Here is a 14857-nt window from a genome sequence, read left to right on the forward strand (position 1 = left end):
CAAGAATATGCAGGAGAAAAAAACAGTGTCTTCAACAAATGGTGTTGGAAAAATGGGAGAGCTAAATGCAAAGGAATGAAACTGGACCATTTTCTTACACCACACACAAAAATAAACTGAAAACGGATTAAGGACTTAAATGTAAGACATGAAACCATAAAAATCCTAGAGAAGTGCCCAGGCAGTAATTTCTCTGACATCAGTCATAACAACATCTTTCTAGATATGTCTCCTGAAACAAGGGAAACAAAATAAAACAAAAATAAACTATTGGGACTTCCTCGAGATAAAAAGCTTCTGCACAGTGAAGGAAACAACCAGCAAAACTAAAAGACAACTTACTGAATGGCAGAAGGTTTTTGCAAATGACATTTCTCATAGAGTTAGCATCCAAAATATATAAAGAACTTATGTAGCTCAATACCCAAAATAAATAATCCAGTTAAAAAATCGGCAGAAGGCACATGAACAGACACTCTTCTAAAGAAAACATGTAGGGCACCTGGATGGCCCAGTGAGTTAAAGCCTCTGCCTTCAGCTTAGGTCATGATCTCAGGGTCCTGGGATTGAGCCCCACTTTGGGCTCTCTGCTCAGTGGGGAGCCTGCTTCCTCCTCTCTCTCTGCCTGCTTGTGGTCTCTCTGTCAAATAAATAAAATCTTTAAAAAAAAAAAAAAGACATGTAGATGGCCAAAAGATACAAGAAAAGTTGCTCAACATCACTCAGCATTAGGGAATTGCAAATCAAAATTACAATGATATATCACCTCACACTTGTCAGAACGACCAAAATCAAAACCGCAAGAAAAAACAAATACTGGTGAGAAAGTGCAAAAGGGTTCCCATTTCTCCACAATTGGTGGGAATGCAAACTGGCGTAGCCACCATGGAAGACAATATAGGAGTTCTCAAAAACTTAAAAATAGAACTACCCTATGATCAGGTAATTGCATTACTGGGCATCTGTCCAAAGAATTAAAAACACTGACTCAAAGGGATACATGCATCCCAACATTTATTGCAATTATTTACAATAGCCACTTTATGGAAGCAAACTAAGTATCCATCAATAGATGAATAAAGAAGATGTTACTAGGGGCACCTGGGTGGCTCAGTGGGTTAAGCCTCTGCCTTTGGCTCAGGTCATGATCTCAGGGTCTTGGGATCGAGCCCCCCATCGGTCTCTCTGCTCAGCGGGGAGACTGCGTCCCCCTCTCTCTCTGCCTGCCTCTCTGCCTACTTGTGATCTCTCTCTCTGTCAAATAAAATCTTTAAGAAAAAAAAGATGTTACCACATTAATGGATTATTATTGAACCATAAAAAATGAAATCTTGCCATTTACAACAACATGGATAGATCTAGAGCATATAATGCTAAGCAAAATAAGGCAGTCAGAGAAAGACAAATACCATATGATTTTCCTCATATGTGGAGTTGTTTAAGAAAACAATTGAACAAAGAGAAAACAAAGACAAAAAATAAACTCTTGACCATAAAGAAAAAAAAACTGATGGTTACCAGAAGCATTAGGCATCCAACTCTTGATTTCAGCTCAGGTCATGATCGGGGTCATGAGATCGAGCCCCCACGTTGGGTTCTTTGCTCAGCATGGAGTCTGCTTAAGATTCTATTCCTCTCTCTCCCTCTCTACCCCTAACTCCTGCTTGCACTCCCTTTCTTTCTCTCTCTCTCAAAAAAAAAAAAAAAAGAAAAAGAAAAGAAAAAAAAATGCACCTATCTTGATGAGCACTGGGTAATATAGGTTGAATTGTTGAATCACTGTTGTACACCTGAAATGAAAATAACACTGTTAAAACAACAAGCAAAAGTCCAGGACCAGATGGATTTACGGTGACTTCTAACAATTTTTTAAAATATTTAATATCTATCGTTCTCAAAGTATTCTAAAAAACAGAAGAGAAAGGAAAGTTTCCAAATACTTACATTCCAAATGCTTACGGCATTACTGTGGTACCCAAACCAGAAAAGCACATTACCAAAAAAAAGAACTGTAGGTTGATATTCCTGATTAATACAGACGCAAAAATTCTCAATAACAGAGCACCTGGGTGGTTCAGTGGGTTAAAGCCTCTGCCTTCGGTTCAGGTAATGATCCCAGGGTCCTGGGATCTAGCCCTGCATCAGGCTCTCTGTTCAGTGGGGAGCCTGCTTCGCTTCCCTTCTCTCTGCCTGCCTCTCTGCCTACTTGTGATCTGTCTGTCAAATAAATAAATAAAATCTTTAAAAAAATTCTCAATAAAAATATTAGTAAACAGTGTCCAACAGAATATAAAAAGGATCATTCATCAAGATCAAGTGGAATTCTAGGGATTCGATGATGGTTCCATTTTCACAAATTAATCAACAATATGCTACATTTATAAAATGAAGGTTAAAAATCATAGGATCATCTCAGTAGATGCAGAAAAAACATTTGACAAATTTCAATTTCATTACTGGTTAAAAACTCAATGAATTGGATTTAGAGGGAACACACTTGACATAATAAAGGCCATAAACCCAAGCACAGCTAACATCCCAATGGTTTTAAAAAACTGAGAACATTTTCTCTAAGATCAGGAACAAGACAAGGATGTCCATACCCACTACTTTTATTCAGCATAACAATGGGAGTCTTACACAGCAATCGGGAGGAGTAGTGAAAGGTACTCAAATTGGTAAGGAAAAAGTAGAATTGTCCCCATTTGCAGATGACATGATACTATATCCAGAAAACCCTAATTCCACCAAGAAACTGTTAGAACCTATTAATGAGTTTAGCAAAGGTATAGAATATAAAATTAATGTACAGAAATCGATTCCTTCATATACACTAATAATCAAGTAGCAGAAAGAAATTAAGGAAACAGTCTCAGTTATAATTACATCACAAAGAAATAAAATCTAGGAATAAATTTATCCAAGGGAGTGAAAGACCTGTACTCTGAAAACTATAAAGCATTGTTGAAAAAAACTGAAGATAAAAACAAATGGAAAGGGGCGCCTGGGTGGCTCAGCAGGTTAAGCCTCTGCCTTCAGCTCAGGTCATGATCTCAGGGTCCTGGGATCGAGCTCTGTATCAGTCCTGCTCAGCAGGGAGCCTGCTTCCCCCCCACCCTGCCTGCCTCTTTGCCTACTTGTGATCTCTCTGTCAAATGAATAAAATCTAATAAAAATTTTAAAAAAAAGGAAAGATATACATGCTTATGGTTTGGAAGAATTAGCATTGTTAAAATGTCCATACTACTCAAAACAATTTACAGATTCAATAGAATCCCTTTCAGAATACCAGCAACATTTTTCACAGAACTAGAACAAATCATCCTAAGATGTTTATGGAAACACAAAAGCCCCTGCATAGCGAAAGCAGTCTTGAGAAAGAACAACAAATGGTGGAGGTATCACAAGCTCAGTTTCAAACTATACTACAAAGCTGTAGTATTCAAAATAGTATGGTAGTGGCGCAAAAATAGACCTAGATCAATGAAACAGAATAGAGAGCCCAGAAATCCATGCTTGTATGGTCAATTATTTCATATGACAAAGAAGACAAGAATATACAATAGGGAAAAAATTCAATAAATGGTGCTGGAAAAAACTGGACCACAGTCTCACACCATACATACAAATACACTTGCAATGGATTAAAGACCTACATAAATGTGAGACCTGAAACCATAAAACGCTTGAAAAAAACAGGCAGTAATCTCCTGGACAGCACATTCGTGTTTCCGCAGGCAAGGGAAAAAAAGCAAAAAATAGACTGTTGGGACTGCACCAAAATAAAAAGATTTTGCACAGCAAAAGAAACCATCAGCATAATGTAAAGCAGCCTACTGAACAGGAGAAGATATTTATAAATGATCTGATAAGGGGTTAATATCCGCCAGAATATATGACGAACTTACGCAACTCCACACCAAAAACCCAAATACTCCAGTTAAAATATAGGCAGAGGACCTGAATAGACGTTTTCCCAAAGAAAACATCCAGATGGCCAACAGACACATGGAAAGAGGCTCAACATCACTCATGTTTAGAGAAATGCAATTCTGAATCCGATGAGATACCACCTTATACTTGTCAAAATGGGCAGTACCACAAAGCAAGAAATAAGTGTTGGTGAAGATTGTGGGGGTGGGGCAAAAAACCAGGAGCCCTTGTGTACTGTTGGTAGGAAAGTAAATTGGTGTAGCCCCTGTGGAAAACAGTATGCAGGTTCCTCAAAACAATTAAAAACAGAAATAGCATATGATCCTGAAATTCTGTTACTGGGAATGTAATGAAAACACAAATTCAAAAGGTCACACACATCCCTGTGTTTATTGCAGTATTATCTACAGTAGCCAAGCTAAGGAAGCATCCTGTATCCATCGATATGTGAATGGAAAAAGATGTGGGATACACACACACACACTCACGTGCACCCCAGAACATTACTCGGCCGTAAGACGAATGAAATCTCCCATTTGTGAGAACATGGTTGGACTTAGAGGATATTCTAAGAGAAGTAAGCAAGGTAGAGAAAGACAAATACCATATGATTTCACTTGTATATGGAATCTAAAAAATAAAATCCCAAAGACTAAGTACAGAGCAGAAACTGGTGGTTGTCAGAGGGTAGAGGTATGAGGGATGGTCAAAATGTGTGAAGGGGGGTGGGAGATACAAGGCTTACCGTTACGGAATGAAAAAGTCACAGGGATAAAATGTACAGCATAGGAAATAGTCCATGGTACGTAGTAGGGTTGTAAGGTCGCAGATGATGGCTACACCATGCTGAGCCTAACATCATGCAGAGTTGTTAAATCCACCATGTTGTACACCTGAAATTAACACGATGTGTCAACTGTACTTTAAAAATGTGAAAAAAGTTAAAAAATAGAATTTGTGACACAAGGAAATAACTCAAGATCATTTCCAATAATTTATTTTATATCAACATGTGTCTGTGTGTATAATACATCTATTGTTTGGGAGGGTTTTTTGTTGGTTTTTGTTTTACTGGTTATGGGTTCGTTCTGGGTTTCCTCTAAAAAGTTTGTCACAATATATGGAGGTCACAATTCCGATGATAACGAGTCTTTGGCCCTCATGTCTGAACATATTCAAAAGACTGGTTTCTAAAAAATAGAACGACTAATGAATAAAACATTTACGTGTTGGTGTAAGTAACAGATTTTTATGAAAAATAACCAGACTTTTCAAAACAAACATGTGAGAAGAGTAGCATTGTTTTGTTTTTGCAAATCTCTTTAATGTCAGGCTTCACAGAAGGTGGCTCCTTCGTCATATCTGCTTAGAATCCAATCTGTTGTGATACCACACATCATGAAATGGAAAATTCCACTGTATATTTGTGAGAGAATGAAAAAAAGCAAATGAAGTCTCCGTATTACCATGATTACCAAAATAGTTTTGGACTCACAGAACCTTTGGAAGCTTAGGGGTCTCCAAGAAAAGGGGTCATTTAGGGGTCCTAAAGGTTTACACTTTGAGAGCTGCTGATATAAATCCATGATATATTAAGAATTAAGGAGATTATACCCCCTAGTCTTCTGCAACTTGGAGAATTATTTTGACCAAACCCCAGATTTTAGATAACTGTCTCTTTAGTTCATACAGATTACATTGTAGGATATTATTTGCTTTCATCACCTGATAATAGGCCCCTTGTGTGACTTTAGAGTACCACAAAGAACAAAAATTCCTCCAAAATATATATCTCCTTGGGTTTTGCCTTTGCTCGTCTGTCTTCCAGACACCTAAGGAAACTACAGGTGGCTTGCAGGGGAGAGATGATGACGATGCTTGTAGCTCATGCTGGGTGCTTAGTGGGCACCAGGCGGGAAGTGTCTATGGGACTTAGGGTTAATGAGCTTGATTGAGATCCAGTATCTGGACCTGGTTCGTACCCAGTGTCCTTTTGGCATGTTTGCACATCAGTGATGGTTTTACATACTTTGCTAGAGAAGTATGAGAAGGACATTCCTCAGACAAGATTATTTCAGCCTCTAGTGCAGTGTTACAAGGAGCTAGGGATTCAGTACATTTTAAAATTTAATTTAATTTAAATTTATTTAATCTGTCTAACCAACCAAGGCATCAAGAAGTGATTCAATACTTTGAGTGGTTGTCATAAAATACTTCTACCTATGTTGTATGGGCTAGTGGCATTGACAGATACAGTGTGAGATAGAATCAAGTGAAAATATGAATTGCTTAGGTTGATATTCTGAATTGATCATTGACCATTGATCCTCCTCGGGTAATGTCTAGTAACACAATGATCTATGAAATAACTCTCTGGTGCATATGTGTATATTCTTATTTTTAAGTGTTCTTATATATGTATATTCTTATTTTTAAGTGGTCTAGTGTAAATGTGTATTTGTATATTATTATTTTTAAGTGGTCTAGTGTAAATGTAATGAGATGGACCAATCTCTTCCAGGCTGAACCCAGACCAGCCTTCATGAGGAAAGCCAAAACCCAGTGTTACTACTACTGTATTCCTCAGGTAGGTGCAAAAGCTTACTCTGATGAATTGGGGTGGCAGAAGTAGTCACTGAAAGATACTCTAATACTTTGTCCATGTTCCATGAAGTTTTCTCCTCTTTCACAGTATCTCCTGGTCTAGAAATTATCCTTTTGGATCTGGTCTTTTCATTCAGTAAATATTTATAATTGAGGGTTTGCTCTGCATGGGGCACCATACCACACATGGAGATGTAATGGTTAACACAGATATCTGTTCCTGCTTCCATCATAAAAATAAATTCATTGAAGGAAGATAGAAATAGATGAATGAAGAAATAAAATAATTACAAGTTGACTAGTGCTTTGAGGGATACTGACAAGGGGTGCTTTGGTGGAGAGTGATGGTGTGAAATACTGGTTTCAGATAGGATGGTCATCAAAGGTCTTTCTGAGGAAGTGACCTTTAAGGTGGAATTTCAAGCATAGGAAGGAACCAGACTTAAGGTTTTAAAGCAACAAGATTGGGGAGGTGAGAGGATGACATGTTTGAACTGAAAGTTCTTATTCAGAGTGATATTTGAGGGGACAGTTACGGGACCATGACTGACTCTCAGTGAGGGAAAGGCCTCACTGAGCACATTAAAGAGTTTGAATTTTATATTAGAGGTGAAGGAAAATATGGGTGGGTTCTGAACAAAGGCATTAAGGGTCAGGATAGTATAATCCAATTCATATCTTAAGAAAACTATCCTAGCTGCCATATTGAGAATTGACTGGAGAAGTGAAACAGAAGAGGGCAGCTGAACTGGATGGAGGGCTTTGTAAATAGGGAGAAATGGGGTCCCTCCAGGTACATTTGGGGGCCAGAATTAATAAATCACTGACAGATGGAAGCAATGGGTGAGGGAAGAAGAAGTAAGGATGACTCCTGGCTTTCTGTCTTTTAGAGGTTGGGTGGATGGTGTTCCCAATGAAGAAGATAAGGTGAAGACTTTGGGTGGGAGGAATATGTGGGTCAAGTAGGAACTAGAGTTTATGTGGTAACGTGTTAGCTTTCAAAGGTCTATGCACGTCTAGGGTTTTGATGAGAAATTGGAATAATGAACAATTTTCTAGAAAATAATTTAATAAAGTGAACTCCATAGATGGGAGATATTCATAGAAGAAGTAGAGAGCTGATGAACTACCATGTAGACATGAGTGGTTCAGATTGTGTCACAGAGAGTTCTACTGGTCCTTTATCAAAGGATAACTTCAGTGCTAGTGACTAAATGGGACTAAAGGGTAACGTTATTACTATTTCAACACAGAGAGGAATGAAAATTATCAGATTCTTCTTATGCATCTTGTATTTCAATGCCAAATTCCAATGAGAATTGCATGGAGAACCACAGAGCAATCTCACTCGAAATAACTAAGCCAAAATTCAAACTAAAATATTGGCAAACTTATTAAATGATTAATACGTCATGATCAAGTGAAATTTACTCCAGCAATGCAAAGATGGTTTGATATTAGGGAATCCATTAATACACTAATTGCTAACCGATCTAGGGAGAAAAATCATTATGATTCTTTCCATATTTTTCAAAAGGCATTGAAAAAATTCTACATCTGTGTTTAGATTTGTATAAACCCCCATATAATTGTCATCACTAGATATTCTGTAGTATGATAAATCTCAGTCCAAAAGCCACTCTTATGTTAATGGAGAAACTAGGAAAGCATTATTATTAGTTTCAGGAACGATCAGCAGGGAAACTCAGTAACATAAAGATGCTAGTTCTCACACAATGGAGAACAGAGAAGGCAAAGCTCTTTCCTGACTTTTCCAAGAGCACGAATCCCACTTATGAGGGCTCCATCTCATGACATTAAGTCATCCTGATCACCTCCCCAAAGCTCTACTTCCTACATCAATCACATGGGTGCCGGGGTTGGGGGGTGAGTTTCAGGAATTGAATGGGGGGTGGGGTGACACATTCCATCCATAAATGGTGTCAATGGATTGGCTGTTTCAGTGGAAGCAAAAGTGAGGACAGTGAGGGAAGGGAGAGCAGGTGGTTAGAAAGACCCGATACTTGCAATTATAAAATGGATGTTGAGAATCAAGATCTCAGAGGTGGGAAGTCTGTGATGACAAAAATCTGAGAGCATGTAGCTGTGGCGGGATTGAAGAAATGCTTTCGACCATGAGGAGGGGAAAGAACCGGGAAGCCAGAGCAGGAAGGTGGGTCCGTCACGATGGGGGTTGTTACTACTACGGCTGATGGGAACCTGGGCCAGGTGACCAGAGGGGCCAGGTTGACGGACGATCATTCAGATGACAGGTATGAATATCAGAGAGGTGTCTGCAGGAGAGGGAGCGGGTCCTGTGTTTGCTAGTTTAGAGCAAGAATACTGCCTCTCCACCTGGTCGGGAAAACTAACAGGATAGCAGAGAAGAGAAAAGCTCTTAACTGGCAGAGTGTATTGGGGAAAGTGGTACCCTCAGAAGTCAACCACATTTTAGTTAAAAGGATGAGGCAGGGAGACCTTTTCTTTCAAGAAGAGGCTGAGGTGGGGCATCTGGGTGGCTTGATTGTTAAGCATCTGCCTTGGCTTGGGTCATGAACCCTGGGTCCTGGGATCAAGCCCTGAGTCAGTCTCCCTGCTCCATGGGAAGCCTGCTTCTCCCTCTCCCACTCCCTCTGCTTGTGTTCCCTCTCTCGCCATCTCTTTCTGTCAAATAAATAAAATCTTAAAAAAAAAAAGAGTCTGGGGATACTGGGAGGCAGATGAGCACAGAGGAGATAGGTAAAGGCATCCTTAGGTGAGAATGTGTGTGATAATGGTGCCCTTTTAGCAGGTCTTAAGGCAAAGAGGAATTTGAGATGGGATGGGATTGATTCAGAGATTTTTTTTTAAAGATTTTATGTATTTATTTGAGAGACAGAGACAAAGCAGGAGAGGGGCAGAGAGGGAGAAGCAGACACTCCGCTTAGCAGGGAGCCCAATGTGGGGCTCCATCCCAGGACCCCAAGGTCATGATCTGAACTGAAGACAGATGCTTAACACACTGAGCCACCCAGGCTCCCCTGATTCAGAGATATTTAAGGGAAAAAAGTTTGTAGAATGATTACTGTGAGCTGCAGTTCTTCCCTGGATGGTTCAGCAGCTCCTGGGCTTACCACCCTGCAAGCTTTCCAGCAGTGTTGCGAGTCCCAGAGAGTAAATAAACATGGGATGTGTAGAACCACCACCAACTATTCTGTTCTTGGATACGGTCACTGTAGAGAGAGCACTCCTCTTGCCCGGTAGGGTTCTTTGAATATTTTGTTCATTCCTATGGTATTTAATAATGAGGGTTTTTATACAGCTATCAACTTGAAATCTTCTTCAAATTAGAGGTCTAAAGTAGATTCCCTAAGTAGACCATAGATCCAAATACATTTTCATAAGAATACAGTTCCATGTATCTTATAGTGTTATTTAAAAAAAAGCACCCATGTATTTTGTTTCATTTAATTTGAGAGTAACTGAAGTGGGTGATTTTTAAGAAGTCCAGTATCCCATGTTGTGCTTGGTGATTTTTGAGACAACAATTCCATGACTATGAAAAGACCTTAAAGATTAAACTGGACTGTGCAAGGATATGAACAGGGTTGTGTATCACAATCAATTCTCATAAGGCGATGTTGGAAATCTCCTGAATGCCCAGCTAGAGCTCGGTTAAACAGATGGACAGATTTACACGATACACCACATCGCCATTAAAAAGAATGGTTAGATTGACTTGGGAAGACCTTTAACAGCGAGTGAAAAGTAAAAGCTTGCGGCAAAGCATCGTAAACCACATGATTGCATTTGTTTTAATTCCAACGAGAAAGCTGGCTTGGACCACAGAGTGGTGCATTAGTACTGTGGCGTCTTTATTTTGCTTCGCTCCCCATGGAAGCTCTAAGAACATCAGAGTTGGAATGGAACAGAGTATGTTTCAGCTGTGTGTGTTCATTCACTTAAAAGACTGCTGAGTCTATGAGGTGCCGGGTACTAGCTTCAGTGCTGGGGCTGGACCGGGACCCAGGAGGGCCTGGACCGCAGGGAGAGTACGCTTTAGGATAGACAGGGAAGAGTAAACAGATGAATCCATTCAGCGGTAAGTGGTAAGAAGGGAAAAAGTGGGATGACAGAGACGGGTGGTGTGAATGGAGAATCCAGTCTAACCTCTCGAAGTGACATTTGAGCTAAAACTTGAAGTGTGGGAGAGCCGGGAAGGGTGTTTCAGAGGGAATGGCCAGGACCAGTGTTTGAGGCCGTAACAGTTTGATATGTTCTCGGAGTTCAGTGAGGGCCAAACAGCAGGAATGAGGGCAGAGGGGTGTAAGGTGAGGTTGGGGGTGCCGTGTCCTGTGTGTGGTGGTGGTCGCCTTGTGGGCTGTGGAAGGATCTTCCAGTAACAACGAGTGTTCCTAGTAAAGGATGCCTTTTAAAGCCCTCTGTGCATGTGTTAGGTTGCGGGCCGATGACATGCGCAGCAGAGAGGGAACTGGAAGGGCTGCTGATGAGTTGTGTAGCGGGAAGGGTGAAGGACGACTTCCAAGCTTGGGGTGTGAGCCACCTCGTGGAGATTGGGGTCACTTAATGAGCTAATAGTTCAGCTGGTAGGGTGCAGGGGAGTTTGTGGATAGATATTAAAAGTGTAATTTGGAACATATAGTCTATGTATGACTTCAGCATCTGAATGGAGTTGGCAAGGGGGTAACTGGGTAGTGGAGACCAAGACTCGGGGCAGAGGACTGAGCGTAGGACTGGCTGAGTTGACTTGGACACCGAGTATAGACAGAAGTGTCAGGACAGAGACCTTGGGCTGTTCCAGTGTGTTAAAGTAAGGGAGATAAGGCCAGCAGAGGGGAAGGAGGAGGGGTTGACCACTGAGATAACGAGGGTGGTGTTACAAAAGACAGTTTGTGTGTGTGCGTATATATATATGTGCATGTATACACAGTGAGAGGTCTAGAGTCTAGAGGATATTTAGCAAAATGTCAACTGCGGTTATTTCTGAGTGGTGACATTTTAGGTGAATCTTCTTATCCTAGGCTACTTCTGTACTTTTAGAATTTAATCCAAGATATGAATTACTTTTGTGGAATAAATTCAAACTGCATAACATTTATATAGAGTTATTTTTCCCCTTTCCCTAACCCTCCTTCTCATCTGTGATCCAGAGGTAACTACCTCTTTACAGTTTGGTACACATTCTTCCAGACACATTGCCAATGCTTCTAGAAGAATGTATACACATGTCTGTGTAAGGGTACATATGTATATTTTTAAGTAACACAAATGTTATGCTAAAATAGGCATTTTTTGGTTCCCTGCAATAAAAGCAGGAATCCTTTCCAAGTCCATAATATGGATCTACTTTTTTTTTTATTAATCGTAAAATATTCTAGTTCATGGACATACTATAACTCATGCATTGGGTTCCCCATTGATGTACATCCAGGTTATTTTAAATTATTATTATGAATAACTGTAGTTATTATTTATTACATAAATCCTGAATTACTTGTCAGGAAAAAGTTACTATAAATTTTAAAAAGACTTTATTAGGGAGAGAGCATGTGTGTGAGCAGGGAGGGAGGGAGGAGAGAGAGACACATACACAGACTCCCCGCTGAGCAGAGAACCCTATGTGGCGCCAGATCCCAGGACTCCTAGGTCATGACCTGAGCTGAAGGCAGATGCTTCACTGAACCACCCAGCTACCCCAGGAAAAAAATTACTATTTTGGGAAAACAAAAATAGCAAGCCTTCAAGATAGTACTAAAAGAGGATATAGAAAAAGAGACTAATCTGGGTTAAGAATATTAGCCTAATTCCCAGGCCTAATGGAGAATTCACATGGATCACACGTGAATTAAATGTACATGTTACAGTTGGTCGCATGTAACAGGAATCAGGCTCCCACAGCTAAGCCAAATTGGGGTTTGTTCCCCACCGCCCCCCCCCCCATAAGCAGCAGCCAGAGGGAAGGAGATTTTCCAGGGCTGGTGACGTAATGGCATTGAGTGGCCATCAGAGACCAGGTTCTTCGAGCTTCCTGTTCGGCCATCTTTCATATGGCTTTAGGCTCTGTAGTGATTTTCTGCTCTACTTCTAGAACTCTCATCTGGGCTCCAGGTAGGAAAGGGGGGGGGGTGGGTGAAAGGTAAAAGGTGGGTACCAGCAGAATCTACCTTTGCCTTCCTTTTTTTTTTTTTTTTTCTGAATTAAGAAAACAATTTTTGGGGAAGCCCAAACCTACAGACACTTTTCTTCATTTTATTGCCCTGGACTGGGTCACGTGGCCCTCCATTGGGGAAAGGGAATATGGGGCGAATTTAACTATTGCTGTCTTCTCGTGTGGGGATCGGTACATAGGAAGGGAGAACAGAGGTTGAGCAGGTATCTAGTAATGTCTGTCAAGCCTGAATCAAAGTACATGTGCAGAATGGAGGAAAATATAAATAAATCGCACGGGTGACTCTGCCTACCATTCTCTGCGATGAACATGCCTAGTGTTTGCTTTAGGATGCATTAGGATGGGAAAGTCTATTCCCTCATTCCCTCTTCTCTACCTCTTGTTTTATGAGGATCAAACGGGGCTCAGTCCCAGTCCGGTTGTTAAAGACAATGAAGTTTCTATACAGCATGCCCCCCAAAGCCAGCCCAGCCGCTGCCCCCAGTATTCCACCCAAGAAATAAATGTGTTTTTTCCAATATTGGAGGAAAAAATAACCTGCTGTGTTTGCTTATTGATATAGCAGCACATTTTCAAACAGCACATTAAACCTTTTTTTTTCTTTTTTTTAAAAGGTATTCCTTTATTTGAGAGCACGCAGGTGTGCGGGGGGAGGAGCAGAGGGAGAAAGAGAATTCCAAGCAGACTCCTGTTGTGCATGGAGCCCAATTCGGGGCTTGATCCAAGGACTCTGAGATCATGACCTGAGCCAAAATCAACCAGCCACTTCCCTCAATTAGCCACCCAGGTGGCCATTTTGGGGGGTGGTTTTGACTTTGGCCAGCGTTCACCCAGTGCCCTGACCTCAGCTGCACTTGGCCATGAAAGATGTAGCCTCACAGAATGATGTGAGTTAGGGACGTAGCTGATGAAACACGCTGATGTCGTGTCCACCCACTGAGTTCTGAGGGACCAAGGGATGGGTCGTTCAGACGGAGCTAACTACAGTTCTTTTTATTTTCTTTCTAGCAGTCCAAGCCACCTGAGGACGATAAAGCTGGCTTGGGCCACACGATGGTGCTTTAGTGGTCTACCTTACTCCTTTTTCTTCACTCCAAATGGAAACCCTGAGTTGGACTAGAACAGAATTTGTTGGTAGTTTCCTGTTGTGTTATTGTCCCTTTGTTCACAAAAGTTAACCTTCTGTGTCAAAATTTGGCCAGAAACTAGCAAGTTTGGGATGTTTACCAACTCATAGTGTTGCTTTTTTTTTTTTTTAATGATTTCAAAATAAAACTGATTTTTGTTTGAGAAGGGTCCTCAGGTTTTATGGGGGAAAGAAAATCTTAACATTTGTATATATGCCATTTGGTATATCTCTCAGAGGGAGGATTTAATTTGTGACAAAAAGAGCTCAGATGAAAATGACATTGTATTTTGAAATAGTTATTATTTTACTTGATCCACAAATATTCTAGTTTCTTCAGCCCTTTCACAAAACCGCCAGCTTGAGCCGAGGAGAAAGACTCATGGGATGATTACTAAAAGCTCTAATAAAGTCTGAGTGCATGGAGTTGGCATATACAGTTGAGTGAATTTATTTTGGAAAAATAAAATCTAATTTAAGGCCATTTACAAAGTAACTATTCATGAATTGGGTAAGTATAGTTAACGACCAGGAACCAAAACGGTTTATTTGTTGTATAATATAACTTAGTGATGTAATATAGCTATGTATTATGTATTTAATCTGCCAAAACAAGTATTTACAACTCCAGTGTGTCATCTTTTTTATTTGGGATTTTTTAAAAAGATTTTATTTATTTATTTAACACAGAGAGAGAGAGAGAGAGAGAGAGAGAGAGAGAGAGAGAGAGATCACAAGCAGGCAGAGAGGCAGGCAGAGAGAAAGGGGGAAACAGACTCCCCACCAAGCAGAAAGCCCGATGCAGGGCTTGATCCGAGGACCCTGGGACCATGATCTGAGCCGAAGGCGGAGCCTTAAACCACTGAGCCACCCTAGCGCCCCGATTTAGGATTTTTTTTTTTTAATGACCTATAGTTTAGTATATTGTTATAAACTTTACAGAGTGTAAGAGCGTTTTTTGTTTAAGCCCAAAGGGTCTAATTAACCTCATTTCATTTGGGTATATCCGGTTTAGGGCTCACAAT

The sequence above is a fragment of the Neovison vison genome, chromosome 1 (assembly GCF_020171115.1).
Source record: "Neovison vison isolate M4711 chromosome 1, ASM_NN_V1, whole genome shotgun sequence".
Taxonomy (NCBI): Eukaryota; Metazoa; Chordata; class Mammalia; order Carnivora; family Mustelidae; genus Neogale; species Neogale vison.